The sequence below is a fragment of the Notechis scutatus genome, chromosome 3, assembly GCF_049901735.1.
Source record: "Notechis scutatus isolate UNSWTSFEM ecotype Mainland chromosome 3, rNotScu1.2, whole genome shotgun sequence".
NCBI lineage: Eukaryota > Metazoa > Chordata > Lepidosauria > Squamata > Elapidae > Notechis > Notechis scutatus.
In genome coordinates this window covers 172,994,110-173,013,469 of record NC_142011.1, presented here as the reverse complement: position 1 = coordinate 173,013,469, position 19,360 = coordinate 172,994,110, and the positions used below count along the sequence as shown (strand labels likewise).

The 19,360-nt window shown below is 35.3% G+C and overlaps 1 long non-coding RNA gene across 1 annotated transcript in view; it reads left to right on the top strand.

Moving 5' to 3' along the window:
- Positions 1 to 16,656, top strand: part of LOC148131483 (uncharacterized) — a 37,763-nt gene extending 21,107 nt beyond the window's left edge. The window contains exons 2-3 of the long non-coding RNA XR_015748931.1: positions 11,685 to 11,851; positions 16,308 to 16,656. This is a non-coding gene — a long non-coding RNA (uncharacterized LOC148131483). The remainder of the gene's footprint in view (positions 1 to 11,684; positions 11,852 to 16,307) is intronic.
- The last annotated feature ends 2,704 nt before the right edge of the window (positions 16,657 to 19,360 follow it).

Below are 19,360 nucleotides of genomic sequence, written 5' to 3'. Positions count from 1 at the left end.
AGGTGAGGCAGAGAGCCATTAAGAGTCATTGCTTTTTTTTATCCTAGGTCAGGGGTCCCCAAACTTGGCAACTTTAAGACTTGTGGACCTCAATCCCAGAATTCTCCAGGCAGCTGGCTGTAGAATTCTGGGAGTTGAGGTCCACAAGTCTTAAAGTTGCCAAGTTTGGAGACCTCTGTCCTAGGTGATCTCTCTGGGAATCCTGTGAAGTGGTCTTTATCTTCCTGGGGACTGATGAAAGAGCAGCATAAAAAATAGGGCACAGGTTCGAAGGCTTCACCTCTATTAAGGCATAAATGGCTTTGGCATAAATGGATTCCTTCATTCCTCTCTCTAAAACTATTTATCTTCCCTATCCAAAAATGTGAATATTACTGTCCTCAAAAGAGTATCATTTGAAAGAGATTTTTCAATTCTTATTTTATTTGTTGATTTATTTGTTTATTCAATTACTATAGTCATACCTCTCAATCAATTACTCTGGGCAGTTTACAATTCTGAGTATGAAATTTCGTTGAATTTACAGCGTTTATACCATTAAAGTTTTAAGCTTATGCAATTTGTTTTAAAATGAAAATAAAAGCAGACATAAACTATTTATGAAGAGGAATATGTTTCTGGCTTTCAAAATTAAGATTCTATTTTAGCTAATTACTTGTGGTGGCCATATCTGGATTTTCTTTCTAGGCAAAATACATTATAAAGAATTATAAGGGTCCTTTCCTTTCCTTTTTTCTCCTTTCCTTTCCTTTCGTTTCTTTTCGTTTCCTTCCCTTCCCTTCCCTTCTCTTCTTTTCCATATTTAAACAATAACAATATGCAGAAAACATGAATTATGACTTCCCTTTTGAATTTAAAAAATTTGCATCAAGGTAAATGTGTACACTGAAGTCATGCCAAATATAATAAAAACATTGCTGTCATTTCTTAATTATGAAAAATGTATGCCATATTAAAAAGAGACATACAAAAGTCAATGAAATGGAATCATGTACTATATGGTGTATTCCCCTATGCAGTGTCCTGATTGTATTCCCCTATGCAGTGTCCTGCACAACTTTGTTCTTTTGTGTATTATTCTATTCAGAGAATAATATTCGCTCGTTATTCTATTCCATGATCAGTAGGAAGTGAAATCAAAATAGAAATTTCACACAAGCACAGTATAACAGATCGCTACTTTCTAAAACGTCTAACTTGTAAATAAGATTATTACTAGTGTTAATTGAAAGCTTCTTTTTAGGTTTTTATTTTCCCCCCACTCAACTTAGGTAAATAATTAGATATCTGCTCTTTAATTGTTTTTTCCTTCAACGGGTGCATGTTTTGTTTTAACTATTTTTTTCTTTCCATTTTTTTTTAATTAGCAAAGGGTATGAGGAGAGAAAAAAAGCAATCCTCTCATTCCCAAATGCAACAAGTAAAGGAAATTTTAAGGGGAAATTAATATTTGATCTTCTAGCTATAATGAACTGGAAAACAAAACAGACAGAACTTGTAACAATTATATTTTAAATTAAAAATAAAGGAGTGCATGTTTAATCCTCCTTCTCTAAATTACCACAAAATAATAATTTTAATATACTAGAAGGTGAACATTATTAAATACTCAGAGAACAATTGCATCGACAGTGTGTAGTATTTATATATTTTTAATTATTTTAAAATTAAATCAAAACCTGGATTTGACCTGGATTTCTCTTTTTTCCTCAGTACATGTCATTCAAAGGCCCTCAGTTTGATTAAAGCTTTCAGACTCTGATATAAAGACTGACACGACATTTTGCCCATCCATTTTGAACTACCTAACATTCCATATACCTTTTAAACTAAATTAATACATATTGTGTACATATATTTCAAATCCAGAGAGGAAAATAAGAAAGTAAGGGAAAGTGTGTATCTGAACAGAGCCACACATGGGTTCTCTCAGTGGTGGGATTCAAAAATTTTTACTACCGGTTCTGTGGATGTGGCTTGGTGGCTGTGGCAGGGGAAGGATACCATAAAATCTCCAGTCAGAGGTGATATTTGCCAGTTCTCTGAACTACTCAAAATTTCCGCTACCGGTTCCCTAGAACTGGTCAGAACCTGATGAATACTACCTTTGAAGTATCTGTAAAAAATGAGTGAAAAAGACTGAAAGAGGAGCAATGTGGAAACATATTTCCAGTAAAGCTGGTGCAGTTGCACACTTGGCATGACAAATATATGTAATTTTAGGAGCAATGTTAATAGAACATGTTTTTTAACATCTTACACCAGCAGCGAGTGGAGTAACAGATGCTATATCATTGCTTAACTGAATTCTCTGTAGTTCTCTCAAAACCTGGATAAGAAGACATTTTCCAGTATGGGGAGTATTGAGCCATGTAACACAAAAACATTAAATCATTAAATCTAAAAACCTAGCAAACATTTCAACTACATGTTAGCAACTACATGTTACAGCTAAAAATGCAACTTAGAGCACATCTCTCAACTCTCCAAGTTGTGCTGCCTCTTTCTTCAGTGCACTACAAATATTCGTTCACATAGTCGCTAAGCAGCAGCTTTTCCAACAAAAAGGGAGCTGCTGTAAACATTTCAGTTGTTGTCTTAGTTGCATTTGCAGGGCAAAGATCATCATGCTCTGATTTAGTGTTTTCAAATAAGGGTGCCCTTTGGTGCAGCACTCTATTGAGAGGAAACACAGCTCAGGAAGGAGAGTTCAGCCTGGCCACAAATAAAACACAAGTGCCGCTTTGTCAGGCCATGAGCAATGAGTTGAACAAGTGCCAACCAAGGAACGAAACATTACAACATGGCTCTTCAGATCCCCAAGACAAAGGGCCAATTGACTTTCTTCATTAGTTGGATGCTAAACATGCGCACCGCACACACTTTCTTCATTGTCTGTCATGCTCAAACCATGCCAGCTTGTTAACGGCCTGGGTGGTACTGGGGTTTATAAGCCTGGAACTATTATTATGTGGGGGGCAATTATTTGGCCCTAACTGAAATCAAAGACAAATCTCTTGAAATGGCTGTACCCCATCATCTTCCTGACTTGGCACTTATTAACTCCAACTTAATTACAGGCAATATTTCTTTCTTCCATTCAATTAACATTCCAGCTTGCAAATGAAGCCACAAGATGAGCTTTTTATACCATGAATAGCAATAACAAAAAAGTTTCCCTTAGCAAGCTTTGCCTGTAACTGAGAAGCATATATGACTGGTATTCTTACAATTTTATGAAATATTTTCAGACAAATGAAAGGGAATAGTTGGATTAATCTTTAAATGAAATGCTAGATATTTAAAATCATCATTATGTCTGCAGAATTCAAAATCAGGAATAACACAAAACATAAAAATATTTATTTGAAGACAAAGAAAAGTCTTTTCTTTGTCTTCAAATAAATATTTTTGTTTTTATTTCTTAAATTGAATTCATACATTCACTTCCCTGAAAAGGTTGTCTGATACACCAGTACGAATACATATTGTGGAATATTGTTGGTTTATTTTTTCTAGCAGCAAAACTAAAATTAATAGTGATTTAATCCACAGAAATGCTGCTAGGTTGAGCAAAGTGAATTATGACTCTAATCCTATATTAAACTACCCGAGGGTAAGTCTTCAAGTAAATTTTGATCAGTTTTCATTGCACATTATATTTTATTATTAAAGCAAGAGCATACTTGAAAATGGTGCTTACGTTGTTGGTAAACATGTGCTAGGAATTTTATATGATATTTTCCTTAAGGCCTTTACTAATACCAAATGTAGCTATGAAACTTTCCTAGAAGATAGAAGTTTTACCATTTTGCAAAAGAAACTAACATTATGCTATCAGAAGGAAACTATTTTTAACTATCCATAAAAAGTTGATTAGTATAATATCATTACACCAGCAAACAACAATAATAAAATCATCCATACTTTTTAAAATTCATTTTCAACAAACACCTGTACAATGCAAGGCCAAAAGTATACATATGTAATTGGCTTTTATCAGCTTTGACATTATAAACAAAGCAACTTTTTAAAACTCATACAATTATTTGATCAGCATGTGGGTAAAATGAGGGTTGTGGTTATGACATGTTTCAGAGTCAATCTTATTTGAATTATTTATGTGAGCTTTTAGCAAATTAGCCTTACAATCTAATACAAATCCATTCTCCTAGTCTTGCTCAAATTGCACTCTTCTTAAAGCAAATGAGTGTTTGGTTGTTATTGCAACAGAGGAAGATAACCATGAGATTTTTTTGTCACATTGCTCTGCTTTTCATGAAATGTTTATAACAGCAATTGGTACCAGGATCAGTTTAACACTTATTTAAAAAGTAGGATTTTTTTTTCTTTAAATACACAATGAGAACACACAAAGTGTTGGTAAGCATAAGTGTGATCAAGTCCCAAACGTTTTGCTGCCTGAAAATAAGGATATGTTGATGCTTCTTCATCCCATTTATATATGAATTTATTTGACTAGGCTAAATATTACTTCGGTTCTTGCTGCCACATTGGATCTTAGAGAATTTTCTGCCTAAAACAGGACAAAACTCATTTAATCCAACAGTTTTGATAACAAAATTTTTTGAGTTCCTTCAGAACTATTTATAAACTCTTCTGGAGACACCCTTTTCTATTTTATTAAAAAAAAAACTAATCTCACCAGAAACCACGAAGCTCATTTTACGGGCTATTATTTATTTATCTGCATATATTTATCACGGTATACATGCATATATACATGCACATATATATACAGAAATTATATACAGTTATATACAGATAAATAATAGATACATAAAAAGAAAGTAAAAATCAATCTAGTCAGGGAAATTTCCCATTTCATGATAAAATAAAAACTGAAAAAGAATGGAAGCAAATGGCTATTAATTTCTTTTCAGTGTTTTATTATTATTTTGCCTCTGCTTTCTTTGGAAAATATAAACTTGGATAAACAGGGCACTTTATATATACTTCCTTCAATTTGATAGATTTTCTAGGAAAAACAATAAAAATAGAGGAATGATTTTTCATGTTCATTTGTTTAAATGGAAGGTTGTGTCATCATCCCTGAAGTAGTCTTTTTGAATGAGTTTTTCTGTTTTGGTGCCATTTATTTTGGGATTTTGCCTGCCAATTTTGTATAATGACTTTAGTGCAGAAAAAGAAATAAATTCATATTGCAGCAGGTTATCTCAAGTGCTATTGATCATAAGGAAGCCTATGACAGATTCATCAGAAAGCAATGTTTGAACCAAATGAGAGGATAACAGACAAAACAAAAACAAAAAACTGTAAATTGAAGCTGAGAATGACCAAAGAATCTGATTACTCCTACTGTTATTGTAAATTATATTGGCACTGTTGGCATAATGGATCTTCATTAAATGTGGAAAGCTCTTCTATCTATGGAAAGAACTAAGAATTATTTTTGTGCATAGAAATGACTATTTTCTAATTCTGATTGTTGTTTTTATAATTAATATATGTTTACTCTCAAAATATTATCTGCATTCTGTGTTTCATAGTTATCCTACTTAGTACTTACTAAGACTAAAAGGCATTCACTCATCAGGTAGGCCTCTAAATTGAGGCACATCTTTTTCTATCCAAGATTAATTTTCTGGACAGAATTAAAAATAACAAAATTGCCCACTAGATCTTCTGAAAGCTTCAGTATTCATAGCAAAAAAAAAAAAAAAAGGATCATGAAACAGTGTTTGTTCTAATTCAACAGGATTCCTCCTACATTTCTCCTTATGCTTACAAATTCCTGCCAGTGTTCAAACAAGTAATGTGAGCCATGTAGGCAAAGGAAGAATAATAATTATAATTAGTTGGTCAGGTTTTTGAAAATGTAACTAATATTTCCAGTATTATTATTCTCGCTTATTAAAAGGACTACATAGAGGTGATTCATACATCCATAGAAATGTTTCATATAAATGATGTTGGAAGGATGCCTTGTTATCCAAATTAGTAGAAATAATTTTAAAACAAACAACAAATGATCTGCATTATATTTTTAGGCATGAAAATAAAATTTAGGCATACAATTAAAAACCACTATTATTTCAAAATTGATTAATAATTGATTGCTTTCATAACCACTATTATTTCAAAATTGATTAATAATTGATTGCTTTCAAACATACCATTTTTTCTTGATTTTTCTACTTGATTAATAATAACCTCAGTTTGCACACAAGCCAAATCTGTTTTCAATTTTGGATTTTTAAAAAAGTGATGTCTCTGCTTAACACAGAATTATACCTATCATAGTTAAAATAGATATGTTGAAATTAATTGAACTAGATGGCTCTAAGTTGTAGTTCAGTACTTTATTGCAGTCCTAAGCAGAACGGTGTTTGCAAGTATTCATATTGATGCCGTACATAAAATGTTATTGGTCACTACTCAGCAAAGTTTAGTATTTATTGCATATCAGAAAGATACACTTATAATATTCTGGCTGTTTTCCTGCATGAGGTGTTTGGAACAAAAATCTTAAAGCTGGATTTTGTGTCTCCCATTTTCAATATAATATTAAATTATGTTGAATACAAATTCAGCTTTGTTTAAATTGTAATTCAACAATTGGTGGGATTCCCTACCTTTAGTCTTCAAACAAAAATACTAATGTGTATTACATAGGATCATTAATTTCTGCATTTTACATGAGCCAATAGCATTCTGATTATTTGCTACAATGGGAAATGAGACACAGAACTGTTCCTGTAGATTTAATTAATTACATGAGGCTTTACCTATTACTAGTTATGGCATATGGTCTGTCAATAGGCTGAAAACCTGTTAAAAATCATTTGATGGCTAAAGAAAATACCGAGACAACACTTGTGTTTGTCTAACATAAAGCTTAACATAGAAACAAGCAAGAAAGGTAGAATAAGTAAAATAACTTTACTATGGGGCAGATTTCCCAAAATGTGCTGAGCTTTGCTATTGGATCAATACTTTGGCAATCTCCACTTAGGCTTTTTGCTCATATCTCAATCTGTTTCCAGGCATAATGCATTGATCTCCTAAGAACATTCCTCTAATCTCTTTGATCCCATTTATCCATTTTATTCTTTACCATTTTATACTACATTAAACTTGCCAAGCACAACCAATTTTTCTAGTTCACAATTTGCTTCAATCAAATGCTAAAAGTATATGCATTTCTGCTTGCTGATCTTCATTTCAAGGGAACACTTAAAGTTTATTTGATTCTGGATTGATTGGGTTTTTTCCCCACAGTTTCTGGTTCCCATAATAATCATCTCCAAATCTGTAATCCAAAGGGATATTTTTGCTCTTGCTTTTTCTCAAGTGTGCAACTTTAACACCCATGGCTTGCTACTAGAAAGACCACTCTTCTGATTTATTTGTCATATAAATACATTTAAAAATAGTTATGAGCACAGGAACATTAAACTGTTTAACACCATCACTTCTTCAGTATTCCTTAGGATTATTTTTTTAATATTTGCCACTAGCTAGATTTTTCATTTTACTTTTTTAACAAGTTAAGAATCTCTTCTAAGTCTTTTTTACTTTTAGCAATCTGACTGTTATCACCCTCATCTTTAAAATCATTAGTCTATTTTTGTTTCCAGATGTCATTCTCCAAACCTGCTGTTCTTGTATGAGTTGGATGCATCAGGGAAGTAGATATGGCATCATACGCATCCTTGTCTAACTTTTCTGTTCTTAATCACTCTGTTTCTCCAAACGTTGTAACCTTTTTAATACCCTTTAATATTTATGATATCCAGATTATGTCACCAGCACCCTACCCATCCCAGCACTCCTCTTCTTGCACACTTCCCAGCTTTTATAACCTAGAATGAATCATGCTATTTCCATGTTTTGCTGGCTGGCAGCCAATCTCTTCCCAGGCATTTGTGTTATAGATCCATTCTTTTTGTGCAGATAAAATTAGTTCGATTGTTCACAGTTATTGAATACCCTGGCTTCTCGCCATCAGCATTCCTTTCCTGAAAATTCTGAGTCTCCTAGGTACTGGAGCTATGCTTGCTGGAAAAGCTGTTAAGTGTCTCATGGTTTGTTCTTCAACTGAAGATGAAAGCCAATTTTGTTCTTTTTATAAAGAACAGGCAGCCAAATCAATTAAGCTGAAGCATTAATGTTTAAGACCATTTCATTCCATTCATATCAAGTGCACCAATTGCTACATATATCTCACTACTTTGGTTTAACCATGTTATGAATCAGGTATTTAGCAGCTGAAATCAAAATACTTTTTCTTAACAGTAATGTGAATTGTTTTAATACATAGAAATTCACATTGATAGTAAGATGGCCTTAGTATACCTGAAATTTCCTTTATTAAGTCTTGAAATACAATGATCTTTGCTTCATTGAAAGTGCAGTTGTCATTGTTGTCCAATATGGGAGACCATAGCAACATAAAAAGAAACGAAATGCCTCAATTTGTACATAACTGGTCAGTTAAAACTTTACCTTGAGTTAAGACCTACATGCAAATATAATTTTGACAATACCCATTGAAAGCCTCTGAGTGTTGCATCTAAATCTAACTCCATCTTTCCCTCCAATGTGATGTCAAATCTAACTTTTCTGTCTAAAGAGCAGTGCGCACAGGTCAGTATATCTGTAGATTGGTGGTTAAGATACCTTACATGGACACACACACACAAAATCCATATTCAATTCACCACTTAGAGTTTACTGGCCAGTAATTCACTCTCAGCCCAATAGTTGGTATTCTGAAGCCAAAATTAAAAGATATTAGTATCTATGCTGCCATAAGTTTTACCAGAAAGATAGAATATTGTAATATTAAAACTAAATACATATAAAGATCATTGCTGCACATCTGAATAACAATAATTTTTATAGAAAATTAAGAATTATTTTGCTTTGAATAGCTTTTATTTTAAAGAAAGGAAAATATATAATTCTTGAAAAATGGGCTTAATTTAAAAAAGTATACCATATAAAAACATTATTTAGCTAGAACTAGTCTTTTTTTTAGGAATTCTTTGTGCAATTGTGGGAAGAAAGCAATTAAGGAAAATGTGTATATACTCCTTTGTATAAAAAGCACTTGACCAATATGTTTCTAATGACTTAATAATTTGTTCCAAGATAAATTAGAGGTAAGCTGAAACACAATCCTTTTTGCAATAAAATCTATTCATTATAAATGTATGCACTACACATTTTACTGAAGACATATGTTAAGGCTTCTTTTAATCTTTCCAAATTCAGTATTTCTCATATAATCTTTAAACTATTCAAGCTTTTTATAAATAAAAAAGCTAATGAGTGTAACCCTCTTCTTTAAAATGAGCCATTAATAAAAAGTCCATAGACACTAGAAAGCAAATGGAAAGAACTACTGATAAAGACAAAACCATGCATGTCAACAAAAGCATTAAAAACCAAATATATTTAATTAAAAGAGTGAAGTCAATTAAAATCAAAATAGTGCAGCCTGTGCAAATGTTGGAGTAATCATTAGGCCTTGCTGAATAATGGAAGAGTATAGAATTTTTTAAAAGAGAAACAGCAGGGGTGATACATTACACAAAGCAACAATCTACACCAATATGACAATTGAATTACTTCAGCCCCATTAGGCAGGTGCAGAAGAATAATTATCATGAATTTCTCCAGTGGAAAAGAAAAAGAACAAACTTTTTGTTTGAGATAGACTACAGGGTGTTTTTCCCTCCTCCTTCTTCAAACGATGAGAAAATAAAATTATACAGAATGAATAATGATGTTGGGGAAGACTTTTTAAAACTCTTTTGGTTAATATACTTAGTTTAGTTTAGTTTATTTGATTTGTCAATCGCTTACAAGATAATAGGTAAAAGTATATACATAGTTATGAATACATGAAATGGGTACATATAAGAAAAATAAAAGAAACAATAGGACAGGGACGGTAGGCACGTTGGTGCGCTTATGCACGCCCCGTACAGACCTCTTAGGAAAGGGGTGAGGTCAATAGTAGACAGTCTAAGGTTAAAGTTTTGGGGGTTTGGGGAAGAAACCAGAGAGTCAGGTAGAGTACTCCAGACATTGACCACTCTGTTGCTGAAGTCGTATTTCCTGCAATCAAGTTTGGTGCGATTAACCTTGAGTTTGTATCTATCTATTGTGCTCTTGTGTTGTTATGGTTGAAGCTGAAGTATTCATTGACAGGTAGGACATTGCAATGTATGATTTTATATACCATACTTAGATCAGACTGAAGACAACATAATTCAAGGTTTTCTAGGTCTAGAATTTCAAGTCTGATGGCATAAGGTATTCTACAACGAGTAGAGGAGTGGAGAACTCTTCTTGTGAAATATTTCTGGACTTTCTCAATTGTGCTAATATCAGATACGTAATGTGGGTTCCAGACTGATGAGCTGTATTCGACTATTGGTCTAGCAAATGTTTTGTATGCTCTAGTTAGTAGTGTGATATTACTAGCGAAAAAGCTACGTAGGATTAGGTTAACAACTCTTAATGCCTTTTTGGCTATGTAGTTACAGTGGGCTCTAGCACTTAGATCATTAGAGATGAGTATTCCAATGTCCTTTACAGAGCTTGGATCATCAACAAGATCTTGACTATTCAGCTTGTATTTTATTTTCTGATTTTTTTTGCCAATAAAAAATAAAAATAAAAAAATAAAAAATAAAAAGACAGAGCATTTATTTGTTGAGATTTGAAGTTGCCATTTGTTTGACCATTCCGATACATAGTCAAGATCTTTTTGAAGGGTAGCAGAATTGTCTGTGGTATTGAACAGCTTTACATCATCAGTGAAAAGAACGCAATTGCTCTTAATATGATCACAGAGATCATTTATATAGAGTATGAAGAGAGTTGGTCCTAGAACACTGCCTTAGGCAGGGGACACCACTATTGACAGGTACAGAATTTGACAGGACACTCCCAATTTTGACCATTTGTTGTCTGTTTGACAGGATACTAAATTAGACTAATGCATTAATGCATTCAAAATCTCTGGAATTGTAAACTATCATGGGTATCTATAATAAGCCATGATGATGTCTAAATATCAATATTTGGATTTTGAGGTCATTGGGGAAATGGCAAGAATGTCAAAGGGATAAGGAAGATGTGGTCTTCCAGATGTTGTTGAATTAAACTTTCCAACGTGGCTCTTTATTAGCCATGCAGGCTGGAGCTGTGTGAAATCATAGCTCAGCAATTTCAAGAGGACCACAGATTTCCAGTGTTAACAAAAGCCTTTTTTTATGTTAACATTTTCCAATTTGATTGCCCTTCACACGTATTGCAAGTCCCAGAAATCCTGCTGACAATTTTGGGACGTATAATGCCTAGAAGCAGCAAACCTCTAGAAACCTTGCTCTTAGAGAACCAGCTTTGATCAGACTTGAAAACACACTGAAAAATTGGATATCTGCATCTCTGTAGTCATTTCTTTGTAAATAAAAAGTCAATCCGTGTCTATTGTATTCAGATTGTATAGTATTTTGTTTTTGAATTCAGGTTGAGATTTAAAACAAAACTTCAGTTCAGATCTTAATATGTATTTTCTGAAATTCTAGAAAAGTAAAGAAATATTATTTAGCAAGCAGTATATTGGTACCAAAATTGCCACTGACGCCACTGTGGCTGATATTTGTTTTCTTCTTGTTCTACAGTTCTGTTATGAAGGAGTGATCTATTTTCTTGAGAGTGCAAGTGAAAGAGGCAGAAGGAAAAAAAGCTTTGATGAATGGGGTCGTTGCTCAGAAGGCAAATATGCTACTACAGTGACAAAGAAATGAGTGGCAAATCATGAGTGAAGATTTTAACATTGTGAAATAAAGTATGTTGGTAATTTTTTTCAGGATTAAGACAAATTTGTGCCAAAAAAATTCTGTATTGTTGAATGAAAATCAGTAAAATTGCAGGAAGCTATATTATATTATTATACCAAGCCATATAATTTGATCAACAAGATCAATATTGTACTCTGTCTGGGAACAACACTGTGGTATTTCACCTTGGAAAGTTTTTCCCATTATATGTTATGTGATCATTTGAATTAGAAATATCAAAAAAGAAGGTTAGCATCTTTTTCTTTAGACAAACAAATATTCTACTATTGAAGTATTGCCCTTCCTAATTACTAATTGTTAAAGCAGTCTAACTATATAAGATGGAAAAATGTATAGTTTGTGTGATAAGCTATAAACTGTGGTTTAGACATAAACTTACCACCTTAGTCTATCATCTGTGCAATATGCAATTATCAGCAATTTATGGAAATTCAAGTGACCACTTGTCCATTACTTTCCACTGTGTTCTCATATAAATGTCCAGTGAAAAAGTGGATTGGATACATATCAAAAAGAAAATGTGTGTATGTCTACAATTCTCTCCTGTATAATCTATCTTGCTAAATGAATAAGCACTTATTTATACATACTGTTGTGTATGATCATATTTACACTAGAAAAAAGTTGGGAATGTGTCATAGAAAATGAATGTATAGGAACCACTAATGTGAGTTTTATGTATATGATAGACAAAATCCTAATACTGATGGTTTTTCATGTGTGTTGCCTTCTATGAATCAGATTTCTATGAATTTGACCATCTTTGAAATTTCTCTATTATGGCTTCTATACCATGCTTCTAAATTTAAGACAGCACTGAAAACTACCCTTACCAGACAACATATTATTCTATTTACGTTATTGGAAAAAAAAGTGTTTTGAACGTATTTAATTTGAGTATAAATCCTGGATGTAAAAGTGTTTAAGTGATGTTTAATGTCATTTTTAATAGCCCAACTCTCCTTTCTGAATTGAAAAACAAGGTGACACTCTGTCTCCTGTAGGAACACTGACTCTGTTGGGAACTCAATCTTTCTTCCACCTGAGCAATGGGGATGATGCTCTCCAAAGTATCCCAGAGAGTTAGATTCATGGGACTGAGGACAGACCAATGGCACCAACCTTTCTCCTTCAGGATCTCAATACCAGCTTTCAGTATTTATTGCATGAGATGGTAACTTCATTTCATGGTAAGGTCCCTTCTTGCTTGAATTTGAAATATATTAGCATGTTGGAGTTTCCTGTGGTGTTTGATTGAAAAAAAAATCAAATAGTACTTTCTTTTCACAACATGGAAAATAATTTTGTTTATTCAACAATGAGAAAGGAGAATAAGAATATTTGACTAAAAATAAATGTATACATGAGATGTGATATTATATTCTTCTCAATATGACTGAACTTGTATAGAATTGTTGTAAACTTTAATTGTTGAATATTCAAACTTGCATTATATAAGAGATGCTTCAGAAAACTAGCAATTTTGACCAATCTCAGAAAGTGAAGGGGAGACATATTTTTTTCAGCTGACTTGACTGTTCAAACATTAGTTTAGTTTCTATTTTTTTGCACAATTTACATGAAGTGGAAGCAATGTGCTGATGAAGTCCAGTGCAGGTAACAATCAACATCATTTTACATGGCAGAAAGACCATTTAAGAAGAACCTGCCAAAGAAGCATTGCAGTAATTAACTCTGATTGACAGAATCTAGCACATTCTTGCATCTCTGGGCAGTTAAAATCCATCCAAATAAATAAATAAAAATAGAAGCTGATATGCTTCACTGCTTTGGGACCATGAAGTTGTAACCAACATCTACAATCCATAAAGATAATCGGCTGTTCACAAGAGAGAGAGAAGGAAAACAACTGGTGTGTAAATTCTGATGGATGTGACAGCCAAAATCAGAATCTGTAGCTTGCTTGTGAGGAACAGAAAAAATTAATAAAAGTGGAAGATGTTTCCCCTGATCCTGGGGCTAATGGGAAATATGAGAAGACCTCCAAGGTCCCTTCCAACTCTGTTATTCTGTTACAGTTTGAATTTGTCAGTGTTAAATAGTCAGGTTATCCCATTCTGCTAAGACATACTTTCCTCTGAACTTTTTGAGCATTTGACTAGATTAATTGTGGAAAGTATGTGATTTCAGTACTTGATGCAAGACCAAAGATATGAAAACAAGTTGTTAAACAGCATGATAAAACTTTTTAATTGTATTGAATCAAGAAAACTAATGGCCTGACACCAATACCTGGAAGATCGTAGAAAAATAAGCAATGGATCTGTGAACACCTGAAAACAAGCAAAGTTATTACTAGAAGTCAATGTGGTTTTGTCAAAAACTGATCATGCCAGACAAATCATATTGCATTCTTTGACAAAGTAAAAATGATGAATCAGGGAAATACTGTGGACAAAGTTTACTTAAAGGTCAGTAAACTACAGTAGACCATACCCTATTTCTGAGTAAGATAGAAAAATGTAGAATAGACAGCATCACCACCTGATGGATTCATACCTGGCTGATCAACTGGACTCAACATTCATAGATTTTCACGGGTACAGGTATGCAGGTTTTGATATGTTCAGGTCTTTTTCCGTGTAAGATTGAGAGTATCTTGGCGATGTTTCGATAAGGTCCCATTCGCCATCTTCAGGCTGGTGCTTTCAGTTCCATGCTTGTGCTCTGGTTTAGATATGTAGATGACACTTTTGTAATTTGGCCACACGGGAAAGAAATCTATATGGAGGGAAGCATGCATTAGGGTACCTCAAAGCTTCTGGCTTTGGCCCAGTACTCTTCCACATCTTCATAAATGATTTAGATTAGGAGAAAGAAGGGAAACTTATCAAATTTGCAGATAACATCAGGTTGGGGTAAGTGTAAGACCACACCTGGAATACTGCATCCAGTTTTGATCACCACATTACAAAAAGGATGTTGAGACTTTGGAAAAAGTGCAAAGAAGAGCAACTAAGATGATTAATTACCTGGAAACTAATATATATGAAGAATGGTTGCAGGATTTGGGTTTGGCTAGTCTAGAAAAAAAAGGATTAAAGGGGGCATGATAGAAGTATTCCAGTATTTGAGAAACTACCACAAAGAGGAAGGAGTCAAATTATTTTCCAAAGCATCAGAGGGCAGCACAAGAAACAATGGATAGAAACTAATCAAGGAGAGAACCAACCTGGAATTAAGCAGAAAGTTACTAACAATGAGGACAATTAACCAGTGGAACAGCTTGCATTCAGAAGTTGTGGGCACTTTATCACTGGAGATTTTTAAGAAGAGATTGGGCATTCACTTGCCTGAAATGGTTTTAACCTCCTTTTCTCTCTCCTTTGCCACTTAAAGATCTTCTTTCAGAAGTATCCCGCTAGGTACTTTTAGATTCAGGGTACCTTGCTTAGATGTTCTCTGTTGTTCAGCCCAGTCTGTCCTGCTTTCCTCTTTGTCTTCCTCCTGCACAATCTTATCCAGTCGGGTTCATTTTTGAGGTGGCCATTTCTGACCACTGCTGCAACCGCCTTCGGGGAAGAGAGTTTAGACCAGCCAAGATGCAGCTCCCCTCCACTTGGCTAGCAATCTCCCCCCTCTTCACCACCTCTACGGGGTGGCTTCAGCCCTGAATCCAAAGGATCAGGGTGCTCCAGCAGCGAGCACGGATCAAAACAATCATGGATTTCAGTCTGTCGCTGAAGAGACCCAAACCAGAAGTCCACTTGCCTGAAATGGTATAGGACCTCCTGCTTGAGCAGGGAACTGGACTAGAAGACCTCCAAGCTCTATTCTGATTCTGATTGCAAAGCTTTTGATTTTCAGTTTATTATATCATAAATCTTGTATTTTATCTTTAAGTCCTTGACAATTTCTGATCCCAGCCCAGCCCAGCCTTTGACACCAGAACATTTGGAGCAACAGTACTGACACTACTGACCAAGGGGGGAGGGGTTAGATTCTGCTTAATCATGACTATTTGATTATTTCTAAGACTTTTCTGGCTTCTTTTGCTCAGTGGTACCTATTTTTCAGCTAGAGAAGGTTGTCCCATCCTATACATCTCATTACAAAAACTGAAAGGGTGAACATGTAGATAGGTAACCAAAGGATCAATAAAGAAGAGTCTAGAAGAAAGCATGTGCCAAAAGTAATTGACATAGTCACAAAATTAATGTGAGGTTGTTAAGGCAGCTAGCACCCAGTCTTCTTTTTCCATGCTGCAAAACTCTGTTTTATTCTTTTTGCTTATTTTACCTTTATGAGGAGACCACTAGAAATTTATTATTTTTATTATGATGTATTGTAACAGAGAATGTGTAATTGTGAGACAAAACATTTCATTAATATATGCTTCTCTTTCTGATCTTAAGATAAATGCCATCAAAGGTTTTCACTATTTCATAAAAAATAAAAACAAAATGTGCTTGTTTCCTTCAGAATGATCCTTGTGAGATTCAGAACCCATACAAGAATGCAAAGGCATCTACAGAGGCTATTGCTATGGTCATTCAGGTGACTCAACAGGTATTAATAGGTATAATAATGCCATGAATTGCAACTGCAACAGGACAAAGGAAGTGATTTTATGTCTTGGATGTGAATATAGATTTTAAGACAGGTAAGATCTGGAATCAACTGCAATAGAATTGATAGTTGGGAAATTGCATCTGGCTTCTGATCTCTTTATTACATGCATGAACTAAATTAAGACATTCAGTATTATTGTAGTTCAAGTCTGTTCAGATAAAGTCCTGCATGATGTTGGAATAAGAGCCCCATATAACAAAGCATGGAAATTGCAGTCAGCTCAGATGGACAAAATCTAATTAACTGGTATCATTACTATTTGTTATTAATGCTTGAAATAAACAGAATGCAAAAGTTAAGCCTATCTTTCTTTCTCTCTCTTTTCCTTTATGCAAAGCATAAAGACATACAATAGATTATGTAAAAGAAAAATACAGTACAGAGGGCATAAGTTAATTTCACTGTGTGCATTTGCAATGCACTTTCAATGTACATAACAACAACAAAAAATGTGTCAATGAATAATATGTGTGTGTGTGTGTGTGTGTGTGTGTGTGTGTGTTCATATATTTTCACGGGTACAGGTATGCAGGTTTTGACATGTTCGGGTCTTTTTTCATGTAAGATTGAGAGTATCTTGGCGACGTTTCATTAAGGTCCCATTTGCCATCTTCAGGCTGGTGCTTTCAGCTTCATGCTTGTGCTCTAATTTAGATATGCAGGTGACACTTTTGTAATTTGGCCACACGGGAAAGAAAAACTGGACAACTTCCTCACATATCTCAACAGCTTACACCCCAAAATACAATTCACCATGGAAACAGAAGCCAACAACTAACTCCCCTTCCTGGACATCCTAATTTACAAAAAATCCAATGGCTTTCTAGGACACACCATCCCTGGAAGAAAACACACACCAAATGCTACTTAAATGCACAATCCCATCACCACCCTGCACAGATCAACTCCGTAGCCAAGACCATCATCTCCAGAACCAAACGTCTAGGTGACAAAGACCACCTGAGAACAGAATTACACACCCTCACCAACATATTAATTTCCAATGGATTCCAAAGAAACACAATTACCAACCTAATCCTAATGGAGACACCCCAAAAAAACTGAGACACAGAACAGGACAACAGTATCGCCCTCCTCCCCCTCAAAGGCACCACAGATAAAATCAGCAAAATTCTCCACAAACACAATATCAGGACAGCCTTTGGCACTGACCAAAGAATAGCCAACATCCTAAGAAACACCAAGGACAAGATCCAGCTAGAAGACCAAGGAGTTTATGAAATACCATGCAACAATTGCCCAGCCACATACATTGGACAAACCAACAGGAGAAAATATACATGCATCGCAGAACACAAGAATGCAGTCAGAAAAGAAGAAAATACTTCCTCCCTTATCCAGCACCTTAAAGCCACAGGACATTAAATTAATTTTGAGGGAACCAAATTAATCTCCAATACTGAACACTTCAACAAGAGAATAATCAGGGAAACCATCGAAATAGAGAACCATCCCCATAACATGAACAAACGGGATGATTTCTCCCACCTACCAGACATCTGGAAACTAGCCCTTATCAACAAATGAGTCCCAGCCACGAAAACCAACACTGGACCCAAAACAACACATGACACCACCACCAATCTCTCTCACTAGACTCAAACCCAAACCCATTCCATAGATGAAAGGCAACCACCATCCAGAAACCAGACCACAGCTGCAACACCAGCTGCTATACCCCCTGACCCCCAAACTAAGCAAACTGACAATGCCATGAACATATAGACAGACCTCAAACTCGGAGCCAAACCAAAACCCAGAATATTACATCACAGCCATCCGTTGAGGATATCACATCACGGAACTGAGGAGGTTACACCACAAAACCTCAGAATGTTGCAACACAGCCAGCAACCCAGGAAATTACAGCACAAGACCCAGGATGTCACAACAATAAAACCCAGAAGGTCCTCATACAGCCCATTACCCAGGTCATTACAACACAGGAGGCTGATAGACACACAGCCAGTACCTCAGCCACACAGGTTCTTACAAAAAAGCCAACCAATCTGCAAACATCAACTCCATCAACCAATCAAGAAATAACAACACAGCCAACCAGCCAGCATACCACACCTCCCCACCAGTATTTATAGAGAGATGGCAGCTCCGATCATGCTTTGCTCGCACAAGCATGAGGCCGAAAGCACCAGCCTGAAGATGGCGAGTGGGACCTCGTTGAAACATTGCCAAGATATTCTCAATCTTACATGGGAAAAGACCCGAACACGCCAAAACATATGTATGTATGTATGTATGTATGTATATATGTATGTATGTGCCGTGTTTCTCCAACAATACGGCCTCCACCAATAGGAAGGCCCAGCATGATTTCTAGGCATGAGGTGAAATTAAGCCCTCCCCCAAAATTTAGGCCTATTCAAACCATGCTTTTCCCTGCCATTTCTCACATCGTTCGTTAGAACTACATGAGGTGAAGAGAAATGGGCGGGGGAAGGGCGGGGGGGATGGGGAGAAAACTTGCCTTTAGGAGTGCCCTGCAGGTAGCCTAGGCTAAAATACCCCGATAGCCGATAGAAGCTCCCTGAAGGCAGAGTCCCCAGCCGCTTCAGGGTGTGGTGTGGCTACCCGTGTCCCCTCGCCTTTAGGGCAGTCTCTTTCGGGTGATGGAAGCTCCCCAAGTGCAGTCACCAGCCACTTCGATCGGCCGGTAGAAGCAGCCTTGGGGCGAGCACACACAAACACTCCCCTCGCTGCGATATTTAATTGGAATCTTTCTTTCCACTACAATGACATTATTTTATGTCCTAGAGTCTAAAATTATAGAAAATAGGTCATGACCATTCATTATCTTATATATCTTCAACTATTTAAGATTAAAACTTTCCCAGTTGTTTTCTCTCTGTTCCCTTAGTCTTTCC